Raw genomic sequence first — 21,095 nt, 5'->3', positions numbered from 1 at the left:
TTTTATTTACTTGTTAAATTCTACTTTTTTTCTTGGTCAATCTCTCTTCCACAGCTTGCTCGTCTGTCTCCCGCCCGTATTTGTTAGGCAGTTAGTGTCTGTCTGTCTGTCTGTCGTACGTTAATAACTCCCTCTGTCATGTTTGTCGGATTGGGTGTTAACGAATTTATTCCTTGAAGTGTACGGTTGAATTGCTGAAATAAGTTTTTATCTTGCCTATCATCTTGAGAGGCGATATATCCGTAATGTAGAGCATGTTTGTACATTTTATATTTTACGTAAGACTGCATGGGTTTTTATTTAAAAGGTCATTTTAGTATATAAAATTGCCACCCTTCCACCGTAAGAATTTTCTTCCAAAAACAAGCTGCACTTTCGGTGGCAAGTAATTGTTTTTAATGTGAGTGTTTTGCACCATTTCCATCCCTCCTACAGGGTGCATAGTTTCTGTGTGTGAGTTGTTACAATTTTTAGTTTAAAGTAATCTGGTGTGTTGCAGATTTGTACCAGTGTAGTCTCTCAGAGGTTGTTGTGAGCGGTCGTGACTACGGCCGTGTTAAAAGGGAGTGGCAAGCTTCTCTGCCCGAAAGCTCATACAGCAAAAAAAAAAAAAAAAAAAAAAAAAAAAAAAAAAAAAAAAAAAAAAAAGAGAGAGAGAGAGAGAGAGAGAGAGAGAGATATCTGTCTCTGAATAAATTGTAACTTGATATTTAGAGGGTGCTTTCTGATTATAATTTTAAAATCTGTTTTTTCTTATTTTTTTTAAAGTGAAAGGTCTTTTAGGAATAAAATTCTCATTTCTTGAAATTTAATTTGTTTTCGTCAGTTACCCACTGGCAACTACTTCCACGCTCAAATAGTGTGATTAAATGTATTAATGTTCTAGATGAATCGTTAGTAAATATAGTCAATTGTTTAAGAAAAGATTAGGAAAGTAAAATCGCGGATCACCGGTGGGTGGTAGTGGGTGCCACAGTTGGCGGCGAACCAGCCGAACGAATCGAGTGACCTACTAAAGGAACTGTTCACTGCCCGCTACTACACCGTGCCCCAAGCGTCCTAAATGAAAAGGGCTTGCACCAGACAGCGGGTGAGGCAAATATTGATAGGCCGCCGGAATGTCATATTAATATTCTACACAGTACCATACCGTGGAAGGGCATGGGCTACGATCTAATTTGTGCCAACAGCCTTGCCTCAGTGGTAACACAGGTTCCCGTCGGATCACCAAAGTTAAGCGCTGTCGGGCTGGGCTAGCACTTAGATGGGTGACCACCCGGTCTGCCGAGCGCTGTTGGCAAGTGGGGTGTACTTTGCCTTGTGAGCCAAACTGAGAAGCTACTTGTTCGAGAAGTAGCGGCTCCGGTCTCGGAAACTGACATACGACCAGGAGGGCGCTATGCTCACCACATGCCCATCCATATTTGCATTTGGTGACGCCTGTGGTCTGAGAATGACATGGCGGCCGGTCGGTTCCGCTGTGTCCACCACTATTGTGAACGGGTACTGGATGAGGTGGTAGAAATCCCAACACTATTAAAACAAGGTACAGAAGGTAAACGAAGTGTTATATACTGAAATCAGTGCAAAACATGGTGCTCTTAACCGAGGGCAGCCTCTACTGACACGAGAGAAAGATGTACAGGACGACACGTAACAGAGCACTGGCCTGTAACTACAGAAGTTTAACTCGAGAATATCTCGGAGAGAGACTACTGAGCCATTTGAACAAGGTATTTGCATCAAAACGGGGGAGAGGTGGCAGACTTAAGTTTGGGTTCCCGCATGGCTGGCGCTGCAGCTCTCTCGTATTGCTGCTAAATACCAGGATCAACAAACGACCGAAACAGTGTCAGAATCCGAGTGTCATTTCTAGTCTGTGATAGAAGTAACGAACCGTTAAACTACACCGCAGCATGGGGGAGAGTATCCACAAAGAAGACGCGATTGCAGGTGACACGGCATCTGGTGGATCTTCCAAGAAGACGTTGCAGATTATCCCGGAGCGGCGATGCTCAGTGGTTTTATTGGCTGGTCCACACAGACTAGTGTGCTTAAGGCTGAACGAAGAAGTTATAGTGCCAACTTGTTGGATGGTCAAGGGGCTAGCAGTCACCTGCTGGGCCACGGAACTAACCGCTTCCTTTCGTCCCAGAGGTTTTCTAACCTGGCGCAGCTACGGCAGTTGGAACGGCACCCTATTCTGTAATCCTGCGAGCCTAAAGGTCAAGGCGACGCTCAGTTTAAACTTGAGTCTTTTTAACGGTCGTCGTCATAATGAACAATTAATTTTTCTCAAAATGACGGCAGCTGCCGAAATATGATAGATTTCGATTCCTCTATACCTAGAGAATCATTATTGATACTTTCATTCGTGGTTCGTAGAAATAAAATTGGTACGCCAATTATGGATCAAAGAGGATCCAGAAACTGTAACGTGAGTTCACATTCATTAATTACTTCCCGACGCACTCTTTATTTCCAGCTTTGCCCACACACTCGTCTTGGAAAGTGGCGTTCTTGGGAGGATTCGTAACATTCGTAACACAATCCGTTACAACTGTGTTACGGAGATCCAACGGTGTGATTAGGGCATTTCAGCGGAGATACATGCTCGGGTCGCCGTCTACGTAGTGACGCGGTTGTGCGACAGGCAAAAATTATTAGGAACGGCAAAAGAGATAGGAAGAGAGGGAGCGAAGCCCAGTGCAAAGAAGGAAAAGTTTTGAGGACATTGAGGAGGGAAGGGGGTGTAGATCTGCGAAAGGAATTAACGTGTCGAACAAGAGTTCCATGTGCCCTGCTACCCGTAAAACGAAGTGAAGTCCTGTGCAGGTTGGTAGCACCATCCTCTTTACGCTCAAAAAACAGTGGTTAATAAAAAAAAGGAAAAGAGAAAAGAAAAGAAAAAGAAAAAAAGGTTGAAAATGTGGGAAGAAATCGTAAGTGAAAATGTTTTTTTTTAATCATTAATGATCGTGAAAAAAGGGAATGCAAGAAGGAAATGCAGATCGGACTTCGTATTACAGAAAAGCTCTACTTGGGGTGGTCCTTGTGGCGTTTTTGAGCAAAAAATTAAACCAATTTCCACTACAAAAATTATTGAAAAGAAACAGAGAGTAACAAAATGTAACTGACAGGGGGAAGTGGCGTAGATAAGAGTTCATCCTTTACCAGGTTAACTTGTCTTCTTTCGTGCGTCGTCCAGGTCTTCAAAAATCTCCTTCATTTCGGCGTGAAAAGTCTGCTCCGAAATCTTGCAATCGTCCAGGAATCACTAATTTATATCAATTAAAATCATCTTGATACCGTGTGCAATTTAATTTACTTTGCTACTTCCATCCTCCGAATTTCTTAACAACTTCTACAAAATGTCTACACATTAAAATCAGATCAAAACTTGCTAATAAGTTTTTTTTTAATGTCTTCATCAGATCACGTGTGCCTTAAACATCCGCTCTCGAGAGACAATAAAGAAACGGATAGAAAAACAAAAAAGAGTTACAATTTTAGTATTTTCTCTGCCGTCGCGCGCTCATACCGCTGCGACGGCACAATTCATGTCTGAGGGAACGAGTGCAGCGCGGCGAAATTCAAAGTCCCGCTACAAAGTGGAGGTGATACTAAACGCGCTGCATAATATGGCCCTTTAACAGGGGATGCTGGTTACGTAACCACGCATCGTCGCTTAATTTACAGGCTGCTGCAGAGGGAGGAGATGTCTAGGAGAAACAACCCCATACCATTTCACAGATGGCAGGCAGCACACTCTAATCAAAGATGCACTCACAGTATCTACTAAAAGCCTTGATATGATGCACTGTTTTGTAGCTAAGTTTGCGACAGGTATCACCTTGTACATTTAACTGACAATACAAGTCATACTGCAGCACTGTGACGTTTATTCGCTATGTAATGGGTATGAATCCACGTCTCCTCCGAATAAACCACAGCTGCAATCGTCAGAACAGTATCAGTTCCTTCAGACATGCAACATGTTACTGTAATGTGAAGATACAGACATTGTATTATCACAGATATTGTAACTGTCAGTGACGTATCTGTGCCCTGACCGGCAAAGTGATGGTAAAATAAGTGTCTCGCCCTGTGTGAGAATTACTAAATGTGCCACTTTAAGGAATGTGAACTCTGTGACATATGGAAGTTTGGGTCGGACCTGGGGGTGTGTTTGGACATCCGAAGATGTTAAGGAGACCGTTCACGATAAACGGGAAATTTTGCTTCAGCTCCAAGTGCGGCACAAACTTGCATTATAACTTGAATTTTCTAGTCGTGAGCATTTCTATGGATATATTTGGGAAGAAGTAACACACTATCAAAAGTATCCGGATACTTAGCTGAATTCAATATGGTGATGGCCCACTCTTAGACTTGATCACAGCTTCCACTCTCGCAGGCATACGTTCAGTCAGGTGCTGGAAGGTTTCTTGGGGAATGGCAGCCCATCCTTCAAGGAGTGTTGCACTGAGGAGAGGTATCGATGTGGGTCGGTGAGGTCTGGCACGACGTCGGCGTTGCAAAACTTCCCAGAGGTGTCCTATAGGATTCAGATCAGGGCTCTGTGCAGGCCAGTCAATTACAGGGATGTTACTGCCGTGTAACCACTCCGCCACAGGCGGTGCAGTATGAACAGTTGCTCGATCGTGTTGAAAGATGCAATCGTCATGCCCCAGTTGCTCTTCAACACAGGGAAGCAAGAAGATGCTTAAAAGATCAATGTTGGCCTGCACTGTGATATTTCCACGCAAAACAACAAGAGGTGAAAGCCCCCTGCATGAAAAACGTGACCACACCGTAACACCACCGCCTCCGAATTTTGCTGTTGGCTCTACACACGCTGGCAGATGACGTTCACCGGGCATTCGCCACAGCCAAACCCTGCCATCGGATCTCCATATTGTGTACCGTGATTCGTCACTCTACACAACGTTTTTCCAGTGATCAATCGTCCAATGTTTACGTTCCTTACGCCAAGCGAGGCGTCGTTTGACAATTACCTGCGTGATGTGTGGCTTATGAGCAGTTGCTCGACCATGAATTCCAAGTTTTCTCACCTCCCGCCTAACTGTGATAGTACTTGCAGTGGATTCTGATGTAGTTTCGAATTCCTGTCTGGATAGATGTCTGCCTGTTAAACATTACGACCCTCTTCAACTGTCGGCGGCCTCTGTCAGTCAACAGATGAGGTCGGCCTGTACGCTTTTTTGCTGTGTGTGTCCCTTCACGTTTCCACTTCACTATCACATCAGAAACAGTGACCTAGGGACGTTTACAGGTGTGGAAATCTCACGTACAGACGTATGCCACAAGTAACACCCAATCACCTGAGCACCTTCGAAGTCTGTGAGTTCCACGGAGTGCCCCATTCTAGTCTCTCACGAAGTCTAATGACTACTGAGGTCGTTTTTGGGAGTCTCCGGATACTTTCGATCACATAGTGTATGTCATCAGACTCTTCCCGGAGAATACTCTCCAGAAATTTCAGTAGTAAACCCTTTCGTGATGCACAACGCTTCTGTTGCAGAGTCTGCGCCTGCCGTTGTGGCCGAGTGGCTCTATGTGCTTCAGTCCGGAACCGCGCCGCTGCCACGGTCGCTGGTTCGAATTCTGCCTCGGGCATGGCTGTGTGTGATGTCCTTAGGTTAGTTAGGTTTAAGTAGTTATAAGTCTAGGGGACTGATGACCTCAGATGTTAAGTCCTACAGTGCTCAGAGCAATTTGAACCATTTTGCAGAGTCTGCCTCTGGAGTTCGTTGAACACCTTTGTAACGATCTCGCATCGACGAAACGAGACCGTGACGAAACGCGCCGCTCTTCGTTGAATCTTCTCTATCTGCGCCTTCAGTCCTACCTGGTAAGGATCCCAGATTTATGAACTCAAAATTCGGTCAAACAAGCGCCTTGTAAACTACTTCTATCCCGTGCATGAGTAACATCCCCTAAAGATTGTTCCTGAAACCCTCAATCCTTCACCTGCGTTTTATGTGATCACTTCATTTAAAGTCGGTCTTAACATTTGCTCCTAGATGCTTTACAAAAGATACACTTTCCAGCAATTTGTCATCAGCATTGTACTTGTACAGTAGTGTATTTCCTTTCCTACATGTGTTAGAACAACTGCCAGAGCCTGCGCCATTCATCAGTTCTTTGCAGGTAATTCTGCAAATCGATGTCGTCTTCTGGCACTGTACTTTCTTATACACGTCCGCATCGTCTGCGAAGAGTCTCAAACTGCTTCTGAAGCTTTATGCTAGGTTATTTATATACATTGTAAACATTAACGGTCTTATCACACGTCCTTGGGGTCTCCTGAAATTATATCTGTCGATTCTATTGCGTTGAGAGTGACGTGCTGAGATTTTTCCGCAAGGGAGTCCTGAATTCAGTTGCAAATCTTGTCCGATACCCAGTAAGCTCGATTAATATCACTAAACGTTACTACAGGACGGTATCAAATGTCTTCCTGAAGTCAAGGAATACGGCATTCACCTGAGCCCTGTGGATCTCATGGAGAGACAGGGGTAGCAGAGTTTAGCGGAATGCATGTCTATTTTTATAAAATATATAGGGTAGTCCATTGATAGTGACCGGGCCAGATATCTCACGAAATATGCGTCCAACGAAAAACTTGTCTAGCTGGAAGGGGGAAACCAGATGGCACTTTGGTTGGCCCGCTAGATGGTGCTACCATAGGTCAAACGGATATCATATGCGTTTTTTAAAATAGGAACGCCCATTTTTATTACATATTCGTGTAGTACTAAAGAAATATGAATGTTTTAGTTGGACCACTTTTTTCGCTTTGTGATAGATGGTGCTGTAATAGTCACAAACGTATCAGTACGTGGCATCACGTAACATTCCGCCAGTGCGGACGGTATTTGCTTACCCCAATTGCGGAAACAGTTGATATCGTGTTGATATATGGCTATTGTGGTCAAAATGCCCAACGGGCGTGTGCTACGTATGCTGCTCGGTATCCTGGACAACATCATCCAAGTGTCCGGACCGTTCGCCGGATAGTTATGTTATTTAAGGAGACAGGAAGTGTTCGGCCACTTGTGAAACGTCAACCACGACCTGCAACAAATGATGATGCCAAAATAGGTATTTTAGCTGCTGTCACGGCTAATCCGCACATCAGTAGCAGACAAATTGCGCAAGAATCGGGAATCTCAAAGATGTCGGTGTTGAGAATGCTACATCAACATCGATTGCGCCAGGAATAGCATAGCGACGACTTTGAACGTCGTGTACGGTTTTGCCACTGGGCACAAGAGAAATTACGGGATGATGACAGATTTTTTGCACGCGTTCTATTTAGCGACGCACTGTCATTCACCAACAGCGGTAACGTAAACCGGCATAATATGCACATATGGGCAACGGAAAATCCACGATGGCTGCGAGAAGTGGAACATCAGCGACCTTGGCGGGCTAATGTATGGTGCGGCATTATGGCAGGAAGGGTAATTGGCCCCCATTTTATCGAAGGCAATCTAAATTGTGCAATGTATGGTGATTTCCTACGTAATGTTCTACCGATGTTGCTGTAAGATGTTTTACTGCATCAAAGAATGGCGATGAACTTTCAACATTATGGATGTCCGACACAGAGCTCGCGTGTGGATGAAGCGGTATAGAATAGCATATTTCATGACAGGTGGATTGGTCGTCGAAGCACCATACCATGGCATGGCACCGGATCTGACGTCCCCGGATATCTTTCTGTGGGGAAAGTTGAAGGATATTTGCTATCGTGATCCACCGACAACGCCTGACAACATGCCACAGCGCATTGTCAACGCATGGGCTGACGTTACGGAAGATGAACTACTCGCTGTTGAGAGGAATGTCGTTACACGTATTGCCAAATGCATTGAGATTGACGGACATAATTTTGAGCATTTACTGTATTAATGTGGCATTTACACGTAATCACGCTGTAACAGCATGCATTCTCAGAAATGGTAAGATCACGAAGATACATGTATCACATTAGAACAACCGAAATAAAATGTTCAAATGTACCTACGTTCTGTATTTTAGTTTAGAAAATGTACCTGTTACCAACTGCTCGTCTAAAATTGTGTGCCATATGTTTGTGACTATTACAGCGCCTTCTGTCACAAAGCGAAAAAAGTGGTCCAACTAAAACATTCATATTTCTTTACGTACTACACGAATATGTAATAAAAAATTGGGGTTCCTGTTTAAAAAATAAAAAACACAGATGATATCCGTTTGACCTATGGCAGCGCCATCTAGCGGGCCAACCATAGCGCCATCTGGTTTCCCCTTCAAGCTAGGCAAGTTTCGTTATTAGTAATTTTATCGTTTGACGCTTATTTCGTGAGATATTTGGCCCGGTCACTATATATGGACCATCGTATATATATATATATATATATATATATATATATATATATATATATATATATATATATGTGTGTGTGTGTGTGTGTGTGTGTGTGTGTGTGTGTAAGAAAGATTGACTATGTGAAAACACCAAGAAAATAACTGTAAGTCATTGTATACAAGAAGCAAAGAAGTTTGTAAAATAATTCACACTATGTAAGTCACAGAAACAAATAGCTTTCTAAATAGTATTGTTAAGAGAGAAAAATAGATCGTTGTAATAATGGATTGCACAATACAAAACTGTTTGTCAGAAACCATTAGTTAACTTGTTATGTCACTTATATCATTTCAAACTCTGACACTAAAGAATTATTCTTTACATGAAGTCTGAACTTCTCCTCATGATGCACAGAACTTAAATGAAGGAGCCTATACAACTGACCTATGATTGTAAGTGTGGTTGTGATGAAGCTCGAATGTCATTGTTTGAGTGGTTTCATGACATTTTAATACGTTCTCATTGGCCCACATATTTCTTACAGTTATTTGACCACAGGACTTGTTTCTAGTTACTTCATGACAAAATCCACTTGCATAAGGTGCATGGGTAGGAAAGGGATTCCCCTGGACGATCTTGAATGAACTATATACAAGTGTCGATGGTTCTCTGGAAGGATAGTGGAGTGGGGGATGACCTTGAAAGTATACAGCACATGTGTATAACTTGACACCATAAGTGTAAACTAACACCGAAAAAGGCTTTGAAAATCCATTTAAATCTAGAATCGGCACTGATAAACTACTGATTATCACTTAGAGCGCTATAATATCACATGACATGTGGGTTGCAAATCCACTTGCTCATGGCTCATATTCGCCCTGCTATACTAGACACATCAAAAACAGTTTAGCATCGCCGCGGTTCCGAGAGTTCCGGAACCTGTACAGAAAACAGGAATAGTGATCAACATAAACATCATTTCCGCCCTTTTCACTGCTCATGAAAACCACACATTGCATGTTGTACCATCACACAGCGAGCCTTCACAGGTGGTGGTCCACATTGCTGCACACACCGGTACCTCTAATAACTAGTAACACTCCCTCTTTCACTGGTGCATTCCTTTATTCGTGGCAGCATACTATCCACAAGTTCATCAAGGCACTGTTGGTAAAGATTGTCCCACTCCTCAACTGCGATTCGGCGTTGGTTGGTGAGTCACGTCATCATTAAACAGCCTTTTCAATCTACCCCAGGCTTGTTCGATACGGTTCATGTCCCGAGAACATGCTGGCCAGTGTAGTCTAGAGATGTCGTTATCCTGAAGGAAGTCATTCACAATATGTGCAAGATGGGAGCTCGAATTGTCGTCCATGAAGACGAATGCCTCACCAATATGCTGCCGATATGGTTGCACTATCGTTCGGAGGATGGCATACGTGTATCGTATAGCCGCTAGGGCGCTTTCCATGACCACCTGCGGCGTACATCGCCCCACATAATGACACCCAAAAACAGCAGAGAACCGCCACCTTGTTGCACTCGCTGGGCAGTGTGTCTAAGGAGTTCAGCCTGACCGAGTTGCCTGCAAACTCGTCTCCTACGATTGTCTGGTTAAAGGCATACGCGACGCTCATCGGTGAAGAGAACGTGATGCCAATCCTGAGCGGTCCATTCGGCATGTTGTTGGGCCCATCTGTACCACGCTGCATGGTGTCGGGGTTGCAGAGATGGACCTCGCCATGGACGTCGGGAGTGAAGTTGCGCATCATCCAGCCTACTGCGCACAGTTTGAGTCGTAACACTATGTACTGTGGCTGCACGAAAAACGTTATTCAACATTGTGGCGTTTCTGTCAGGGTTCCCGCAAGCCATAATCCGTAGATAGCGGTCATCCAATGCAGTAGTAGCCCCTGGGCGGCCTGAGCGAGACATGTCATCGACACTTCCTGTCGTTCTGTATCTCCTACATGTACTAACAACATCGTTTTGGTTCACACCGAGACAACTGGACACTTCCCTTGTTGAGAGCCCTTCTTAGCACAAAGTAACAATGCGGACGCGATCGAACAGCGGTATTAACCGTCTAGGTATACTTGAACCATAGACAACACGAGCCGTGTACCTCCTTCCTAGTGAAATGACTGGAACTGATCGGCTGTCGCACCCCCTCCGTCTAATAGGCGCTGCTCAAGCATGGTTGTTTATATCTTCGGGCGGGCCTAGTGACATCTCTGAACAGTCAAAGGGACTGTGTCTGTGACAATATCAACAGTCAACGTCTATCTCCAGGAGTTCTGGCAACCGGGATGATGCAAAACTTTTTTGATGTGTGTACTTTCGATTTCTGGAGGAAGATCGCTAAAGACTTTGGTCGTCAGTGTAATCACCACCTGTTACTGCTAAACGCTTGCTCCATTCGTTGTTGTTACTTTCTCTGACACGCCAGCAGAGGGAAAGACGGAGATATTGCACAGGAGTGGTCCCACTTTGGTCCCAGTTTTGTATACAGCGCCTTGATGTATCTTTTTGTTGAGCCGATGAAGGGTACGAACATTAACAAGTGGTATTCATTTGGATGATTTATTTCTTCATCGTTGACCACAATCACAAGTCACAAGTGCAAGCTGGCTTGTAATATCATGTTATTTACGCAATCGGAAAGTTTGTGATATTTCAGTCTGCAACTGAGACTGGCTATAAAGCCGAAATCATGATTAAGCAAAATAAGTGAACTTTAATTTAGAATCAGTACATAATACCATCACCTCTGATTCGCGTAGTATCCTGTAAGTTGGACCACAGGTGGCCTCTGAGACCATACCTTTCAATAAGATAATGCAAGACCATGTGATAACTGTGCTGTCATAACCTATCTTGATGGTAGAGGGAGTTTAACTGTTGCTCTGGCTTTTGAAAACTTGTGGTGATGGGTTGCTGAAGCTTGGCACGACACCACGATTTGTGAACTATGGCACTGAGGGTGACAGCAGTGAATAACATTCAGAATCTGTCATCAGAACACATTTCGAAGGCAGACTTGGAATTCTGTGTATTCAATTTCGCGCTGTAGCTACCCTCAGGTCACCCACAGGATTTGTCTTTTATCCTACCACGTTCAAGCTTTTCACAGTCTGTTTATTTCAGAACCCGGAAGTGGGCTGGGGAGGCAATTAGGTCACTTAGGGGCTACCCGCCTCCGCAGCAGACGTTGTTAATGCGCACCTGTGCAGAGGCATTCGACTCGAAGCGAAGCCGGTTAAAAGCCTCGAAGTGAGTGAACTTTTCGTTGCCAGTATTGGCCCAGCAAAGGAGGAGAGGTGGTTAGGATGAGATGTACAGGCATAAAGTTTGTCCGTCAAATCGAGACATTATGGTCGGCATCCCCTAGGGTGATATTTGAGACAAGTAGGCTAAGCGCTGGCGTTGAGCTTACGCTCTTCCTGCTCTTATAATCATCATACATCACAAATATAACATTACAATTCCACACATCTACTAGTGTCATCTACACTCCACAAATATACCTTAAGACAGAACTCTATCACTACCAAAAGGAAAGCGGTCTACGCGTGTGTAGGAAGAACACTCCTTCCGATAGGCTACTCAATCCAGCTGTTGGGATGTGCCAAGCAACAAAGTCATAGGACACTTACATTTTTTACTTAGAGGTTCAGTGAAACATACGAGCCTTTTTCTATAACAATCAAAGAAGTGTCTAACAAAGCAGTACAAATTAACACCTCTAAGAAATTTTAGGGGTACAGTAACAGATCTCTTCCACTTACTAATTTGGATAGATGGCGCAAAAGCAACACCAACAACGAATAAAGTTGTATCTGTGCCAGTTTGCACGTGGTAAATTCAAAAATGAGGGGAAGTCAGTACAAGGTGTGACTCTTGCAGGTCATTCAAACTACCACCATCGTCAGTGTCAGAGTGCATTGACATCCACAGAAGACCGAATCACCCTGTCGTCTACAATCAAAAAGGTGAGATACATTTGTAACGTTTAGCTGTACAACGTGATTCAGCTGCCCCTAGCAACGGGTTTTACGTAACCCACAATACTCTTAAAAACCACATGCGAAATTTTCGTGTTGTCTCAATCTCTACGTGAAAACTACGAGTATTTATTTCCCCTACAGAAAAAATTAACAGGATCTTTTTGCAGGAAATTTATTTCACTTAAATTTTATTTATTTCACTTAAATCTCGAGTTACTCAAGCAAAAACGAACAAAAGTGACCTTCAAATCCATCTCCACCCCCATGCTCACACCTCACCAGCCATTTCTAGTAAGTTGTTTGTGGCATTCTCTTCTACCACTGTAGAGGACTTTCCGACTACCGAACTATTCCCGACATTCCAACATTTTTGGTGTCCAAGCCACTAAGTATAGTCGGCTTTTTCGTTCAGATTAGTAGTTTAAACGTGCCCATGAGGGTCATGAAAGAAAAAAAAGAATTGTGTTAAACGTTACGAAAAAAATTAATTATATTGACAATTCCATCGAAACCTTACCCCTACTAGCACAGTAGTTTCGAAATCAGATGGTTTGTCGAATAGAACTAAATAATTGTTTATTTAATGATGCTAAAATTGACAAGACTTCTAGGTAAAATTTACCGAAACTTTAATTTTACAATTTGCAATTGCTCGACTGAGCTGGTGGAACAATAAAGTCAGACAAAGAAGACAAAAATGATGGAATGTGGAAAATTATTCGTGCAGTCCAAAATTTTGTGCGTAGCATATATTTTTGTACATAGCAGAAATCCTGACTGGTTGGGGCTGAGTGTAAGAGTCGGGTATGTTTGAAGACCACTTTCGTACGTTTTCCTCAAATATCTCTAAATCTATTGTCTCTAACGAAAACATATCCCAATGCACAATTTAACTGCATTAAATTTCCTGAAAGGTCGATGTAATGGGGACGTAAAATTCCGCCTTGTAAAGCAAAATATACCGACGCTTTCCGTTGTCACTGGACGTTGCATGAAATACGTGTTGAGCACTGTTTGTTGCGGCTGACTGCAGCCACAAAAGGGAAAAGCGAAATTGTGAATATCTGCTGAAACACCAAAGAAAATTCTCATAACGACTCTTGGGAGAGACAGCCCGTATTGATAATAAGTAAAATTTCGTTACGTGGTATAACTTCGGATGTCGCATTCTAATGGGCCAAATTTGTAGTGAACTACTCATGTTAAAAGATAACGCAATAAATCCATCAGCGCATAAAGTATGTCAACGCGTGTACATGCTTTACTTCTTTACAGGTGCTTCCTATTTGTGAAAAGAGCAGAATACAGTGAAAGGGGGGAGGGGGGCTGTGTTCTGGAGCAGTTTCCAGGACGAGAAGTGGAGGTAGGACTGTACTACGCCACATCCCTAAGTGGCAACAGGGGGCGCATTCCAGCGGGCCACTCTTCTGTTTCACGACCGTGGCGCTGAGTGCACCCCGTATCCACCCCTTCCCTTGACCGCGTCCACCACTCCCTATGTATTTTAAACAATTTAATTACGACAGCGAGTGCCCGCCCGGCGTAATTAAGGGCTGGCCGCGGGGACGGCGAGCTAAAAGCACCTCGCAGGGATAAGCGACCGCGACGGTAAGAGCGAGGCTCCGGCGGCGGCGGCGGCGACGACTCTGCGCACAGTGCCGGCGGCGGCAGCGGCGGAGGCGGCGTTTGGGCACTGGGCACGCCGACTGCGACGACGCGGAGGAACCCGTATATTTAACGCGAGATGACAAGAACGCTCGGCGAGTGAAGTTTCATTACCGAGGAAAGTGGGGGGGGGGGGGGGGGGGTGGAGACGGTGCTCGTTAGTGGACATATAATTACTGGTGTAAGTTGCGCAGGCTCCCTGGCTCCCATAAATAAAGGCTTTCGGCCGTCGCTGGGCCGCGGGGTCGGCTGCGGAGACAGCGCAGGCAGTAAAACGGCGCGGCGTGCTCCGCATTAGCATTTTGAGCCGGCGGCCGGCGCTGGGAAAGGCCCGCGAGTTACGCCCCTGCGGCCACGCAGGTAGGCCACACTGCAGCACGGCTCAGCCCGTAAAACTGGTTCCGTGACGCAGGTGCTGCTCGACTTCGTGCGAGACTGCGACTGGCAATAGCCTCTGCACAGGCAGCGAAAGTGCGCACACACATACATACACACGCACGCACACACACACACACACACACACACACACACACACACACACAGAGAGAGAGAGAGAGAGAGAGAGAGAGAGAGAGAGACGTGGCCGCACGTGTGCATTTTCCCAGGTCAACACAGCTCTACTGACAGGAATAAGATAGCTCCTTTCTCCCATTCCGCCACATCCTCCCATCTAGGCACCCTAATACGCTCATTACAATCTATTGCCGCATTCACACCAAGTAAGCGTCCTGTAGCGTAGCTCCCCATCTCAGAATCGATAGTTGCTTCTTGTGAGCGTGAAGTGTGGGTGTTAATGAGCCGTGTCTATGTTTTCCTTGTGTACACTATTCGCTTTGACCGATGAATGACCTACTAAAAACTGAGTTCTTGCGTCGCCAAAAATGCTGAAGCTGTGCGTTCTGCGTCTGTGTTCGTCAACAGAATTACCCGTAGATTATAATGAAAACTGTACATTTCTCAGTCGTGACTAGCATCGTCGAGGTAGCACCCAAGCGCAACCTGACGCTTAAGGAATCGTCAAGCCTGGACTTGACCATAATTCTGTGGAAATTCCAATTAACAGTGTCACCTATTAATTAATTGGAAGTAGCTGCACCCAGTTGGGTTACACCTAGTTGAATAGTTATTTATAAAAATATCTCGGGTATGTACTTACTCCAATATTACAAAATCGTGAACAAGGCTATGAAGCAGCGACCGCGTAAATCTGCAGACTGAAAAATCAGCCAACCAGTTGCAACAAAAAATTGTTAGCCCTTCAAATCTTTGTTGCAAGTGGTTGGCTGATTTTTCAGTCTCCTCTTATTCCAATATTCTATTAGTCCATCTGTCCATCTCCTCCTCTCAGTCCATTTCCACCTCCCCCTTTCGCTGTCGGCCTCCTCCTCCCTCGCCTATCTGTTCATCTCTTCCTCCTTCTTCTCTCTGTCTCCTCCTTCGCTGTCCATGTCCATCTCTTCCCCTTCAGTCCATCTACTGCTCTTACCTTGCCCTGACCATTTTCCTCTTCCCCACACTCTGTCAATTCCCTTCTCTCCTCTCTCTCTGTCCATCTTCTCCTCCCGCTCTATCATCTTCTTTCCCCTCTCTTTCTTCCCTTCTCCTCTTTCCGCCTTCCGTCTCCCTATTATCACCCCATCCCACTAGGAGGCTGTTACTTCGTACCCCACCGTATTGCTTTCCAGATCGTAACTAACACATGTTCCAAATTTGGTTGAAATCGTTCGAAGAGGTTATGATGAGGTATTTGCAACTGTCTTGACCGTGTGCATACATGTCAAACATATTTCATACGTGTTTCACATATTTCATACATGTTCCACCGGTATTTCTAACAAATATCCCCCTGCTGTTACATTTCAAGCCAACGGCCTTGCCGCAGTGGTAACACCGGTTCCCGTCAGATCACCGAAGTTAAGCGCTATCGGGTTGAGAACTGTTTGTTGGGGCTTGGATGGGTGACCGATCTGCCGAGCGCTGTTGGAAAGCGGGCTGCATTCAGCCCTTGTGAGGCAAACTGAGGGGCTACTTGATCGAGAATTAGCGGCTCCGGTGTCGTAAACTGACATACGGCCGGGAGAGCGGTGTGCTGACCACATGCCCGTCCATATCCGCATCCAGTGACGCCTGTGGGCTGAGGATGACACCGCGGCCGGTCGGTACTGTTTGGCCTTCCAAGGCCTGTTCGGACGGAGCTTAGTTTAGTTTTAGTTTCATTTTAACGTAGCTCAATGGTCATGACCCCATACCTCCTGAACTATGTGTCATACATTGACATATTTTTGTAGATTTATTCAGCTGTATATGTGCATACTGTCTGCTGAATGAGTACCGAATAGAGTTCGTAGCAAAGAAGTAATAAATATAAACGTTGTACATCACGCAGCAGGTTTCATGCAGCTCAGTGTTTATGACGTCATATCTCTTGAAGTTTGTGTCGTACAATGATCTAATTGTGCTGGTACACTGAGTGGCATCAGTGAATACTTCTTCCAAAACGTTTCGGGAATACAGTTAGTAGTAAAGAAGAGACAAATTAAAACGCCCTACATCATGAGACAGTTTTATTGCAAGCACAGTGAAAACGTAGTGAGCAATATACTTTTTCCTGTCATCATTTAGTGAGGGCTGCAAGCGTGAAAAACTTTCGTAAATCATTGATAATAAATGCAATGGTTCTGGAAATCACAAAGTGCTCTCCTTCTCAAATACTGTATCAATAAAGTATTGGTATTTGCGATGTGCTCGCTACACTTCTTTTTCATCCTCAATCGCACCTCTTTGATGGGCAGGTATATGTAAGGTTGCATGTGTGTTAATTCTGCGTATAAGCTAACGCTATTTCAAATTTTATCAGAGTTTCAGAATTGGACAAGCCGTTTCTGCCTGAAGGAGTAACTAACATACGTTCATTCCATTCTCTCTCTTTCTCTTTCACACACACGCAGACACACACAAACTTTCGCATTACTGTGAACAGTTCATTGTTCATCAGAATCGATACAGACCAACACCGACAACAACAGTTCAGGTATACGAATGCATGCCGACGTCGTAAGCAGCGGATGAAGAGACAAAGTATATGAGGATATTGACCGTGTAATTCAGTACGTAGAGAGAGATGAGACTCTGATAGTCACTAGGGACTGAAGTGCATTTGTGGGCGAGGGGTAGAAGAAAGGGTTATGGGATAATATATGCTTGATAGAAGGAACGTGACAGGAGGCAAACTAATTCACTTCTTCAATAAAAATCAGTTAGTAATAGCGACCTCTTTTCAAGAATCAAAACAGAAGGAGGTATACAGGGAAAGGCCGGGAGATATGGGAAGATTCCAGTTACACCATGACAAGGCAGAGGTTGCGAAATCATATATAGGATTGTGAGGCTTAAACGGAAGCAAACATAGACTCAGATCACAATTTAGTAATGCCGAAGAGTAGGTTGAAGTTTAAGATACTAGTCAAAAGGTAGCAATGCCCAAGGAAATGGGATATGAAAGCATTGTCTTGAAGTTCTCGCTGTAGATACTGTGACTTTGAATAGTTCAGGAGGCAGTTGAAGAAGAATGGACATCTCTAAAGAGTGCAGTCACACAAACTGGAAACAAAGCCGTAGATACAAGGAAGGCAACTGCGAGGAAACCGTGGATAACAGAGGAAATACTTCAGATAATCGACGAAAGAAGGAAGTACAAAAATGTTTGGGGAAATTCAGGAATACAGATTAACAAGTCACTTAGGACCGAAATAAATACGAATTGCAGGGAAGCTAAGTAAAATGTCTGCATGAAAGGTATGAAGAAATCGAAAAAGTAATAATTAACTGAAGGAGGGACTCAGAATATATAAAAATCAAACCAACCTTCGGCGATATTAAAAGCAAGGACGGTAACATTAACAGTCCAATGAGAATTTCATTGTCAAATTGTCTGAACGATACGACAGATAGGTGGAAAGAACACACTGAAGGCCACTTCAAAGGGGAGACTCGTCTGATGATATAAGAAGGAACAGGGGTCTACACAGAAGTGGCAGGAGTTCCAATATGTAAATCAGATTTTAGGAGAGATTTGTAAGACTTAAGATTATATATGGCAACGTTCCATCGGAATTGCTAAAATCATTGAGGGGAGTGGCAACAAAAGCGTTATTCGCGTAGATATGTAGACTGTATTAGACTACAAATATACCATCAGACTACAGGGTAATCATCATCCGTACAATTCCGAAAAAAAACGAGAGCTAACAAGTGCGAGAATCATCGTAGAACCATCTTAGTGGCTCGTGCACCGTAGTTACTGACATAATATACCGAAGAAGTTAAAAAAAAATGAAGGAAGCGTATAGGCATCAGTTTTGACTTTGTGGTTGTTAATGGAAGCAAGGCGAAGAAAAATCAAGACATGCTCATAGAATTTGTCGACCTGGAGAAAGCCTTCGACAGTGTAAAATGGTGTAAGATGCTCGAAATTCGGAGAAAAATAGGTGTAAGTTATAGGGAAAGACAGGTAATACATAATATGTACAGGAACCAAAAGAGAACAATAAGACTGGACTGCCATGAACGAGGCGCTCGGATTAAAAATTGGGTGAGGAACACGTGTGCTCTTTCGCCCCTACCGTTCAATTTATAAATCGAAGATGGAATGAGGGTAAAAATGGAACGTTCAAGAATGGGACTAAAATTCGTGGTGAAAGGATATCAATGAAAAGATTCACTGATGATATTGTTATCCTCAGTGAAAGTGAAGAAGAAGTGCAGCGTGTGTTGAATGATATGAGCGGTACAATGAGAATAGAATATGGATTGAGAGTAAACCGAAGAAAGACGAAACTACTGAGAAGTAACAGAAATGAGAGCAGCGAGAAACTTAATATCAGAATTTAGCGTCACCAAATGGATGCAATTTTCGGGATGCACTCAGCCTCGTGATGCCAATTGAGGAGCTACTGGACCGAATAGTCGCGGTTCCGGTCAAAGAAAACCATTATAACGACCCGGAGAGCGGTGTGCTGACCACACGTCTCTCCCATCCGCATCCTGTACCGAGGATGACACGGCGGTCGGATAGTCCCGCTGGGCCACTGGTGGCCTAAAGACTTAGTGCTACAAATAGATAAAGTTATGAAAATTTGCTACCTAGGCAACGAAATCAGCCATCACGGACGGAGCAAAGAGGATGTAAAAAGCTGGCTAGCAATGGCAAAGAGTGCATTCTTGACCAGTAGATGTCTTCTAATATCTAACATAGGTCTTAATTTGAGGAAGAAATTTCTTAGAATATGTGTTTGGAGCATAGTATTGTATGGTAGTGAGACATGATTGTGGAAAAATCGAAATAGAAAAGGATCGAAGCCTTTTAGACGTGGGGTCACAGAAGAATGTTGAACAATAGGTGGGTTAATAAGATAATGAATGAGGAGGTTCTCCACAGAACCGGCGAGAAAAGGAAGAAGGAACAGGATGATATAACATACGTTAAGAGAACAGGGAATAAGTTCCATGGTACTAGAGGATACATCACCACTAACTTAAGTCATGGCACTGGTGATGGATCACAACGACTGTTTCTAATGTGCACTCCTCCCAGGATAACAGCAATGATGACATTAGTGAAAATGATGAGTAACGCCTCCTACCAGTGTACTCTTCTGTGGGGTGTGTTTAATATTACAAAGCATCCTGAAATTAAGAATACTCAACTTTTTAAAAATCAGAAATCAAAAAGGCAATATATTTATCACAAAATTAACAAATTAGCGAATGTGCTTCAAATACTAGTTTTCTACGTAGTCGCCTTCTTTCTCAATGTACTTTGTGAGCTGAAGGATGAGCTTACAGATACCTTTGTCTAATCCCGCCTCTTTTCTGGCCCTTTGTTTGACGGCACTCTGGACCCTACCGCGAAACGTAAACATCTTGCAACCAGCCTGAAAAGGCCTAAGGGTGAGGTGGTTGATGTCCCAACCGGATGTATGTAGGAGTTTCATTTCTGCGTTGATGTGTGAGAACATGTATGGTCATGCTAGAAGCGCACTCACTCTTTAACACCCCCTTCTATTGTTGTGTATCACCCTCCGCAGCTATTTCTGGGTTTTACAGTACTAAGCAGTAGTAAATATTAGCCTTGGGACAAAAATTTAATGAAGAAAATCGTATGTCTGTTCAGGTGGAAACAACTGTTTTGAATTCTTTCACTGATATTGCGGAGGCATCTGCAACTGCATAACTGTATATTTTGTATTCCCGTCTCACTATTAAATTATTCTCACCAAAGTTTCTTCAGCAATCACAACAGAGTGAGGGAATTATTCACCTTCCAGTTAGATGCCTAAAGAGATTCTGCTGACTTTGCATTGATCAATCAGATGTTTGGGTACCTATCTCTCACACACTTTTCGAAAACCAAGTGTCTCAATAATGCTTTCGTGCAGGAGAGATTAATACAGGATGCACTGCGTTCATTTCGCCTGACACCAGTCGACAGCAACCATATCCCCATTCATATTCTTCAAGAGGGAAACAAGCCCCAAGACCAGTAAAAATTAAAAATCTCTTTCCTGATGACGTCATTGTTCGAAATCAAGAGAAGGATGGGTGACTGAAACTTAAATGCTTGGCTGGCTGTTATATCTTTGTAATCTCCGTCCCTGTGCGCTTTTCTATCATTGTCTATTTGTCTTGATGCACTTCGTGGTCATCACACTAACGACGTAAAAAGGAAGATCCACAGCATAGCAAGTGGTCTTGCTATTATTGCTGGAGGAAATACTTCAGTGTTACAAACCCTGGACCGTAAAGTAAATACACCTTTCAACGATTACCTTCAGAAAAAGTACCAAAAGTTGTTTTGTGAACGAAACAGTGAATTGACTCCAACAGGAAAAATTAAGTGTTCTGCACACCACGTTTTTGCACACTGGGTTTCGGTTGTCTGGAAATGCTTAAAAAAATAATGAATGTAACATCATAAAATAAATACTCCATACCAAAGATTCTTGACGGCAGTGGAGATGATGTTCTCTGGAACGACAGTA

At 43.7% G+C, this 21,095-nt stretch overlaps 1 protein-coding gene and 1 pseudogene across 1 annotated transcript in view; one reads left to right on the top strand and one right to left on the bottom strand.

The window, feature by feature from the left end:
* Positions 1-21,095, bottom strand: part of LOC124613777 (nephrin-like) — a 1,004,503-nt gene that overhangs the window by 230,764 nt on the left and 752,644 nt on the right. The window lies entirely within an intron of this gene.
* Positions 1,183-1,300, top strand: LOC124614305 (annotated as a pseudogene).

This window comes from Schistocerca americana, chromosome 4 (assembly GCF_021461395.2).
Source record: "Schistocerca americana isolate TAMUIC-IGC-003095 chromosome 4, iqSchAmer2.1, whole genome shotgun sequence".
In the NCBI taxonomy this organism is placed as follows: domain Eukaryota; kingdom Metazoa; phylum Arthropoda; class Insecta; order Orthoptera; family Acrididae; genus Schistocerca; species Schistocerca americana.
This window is presented reverse-complemented; position numbering and strand designations above follow the sequence as displayed.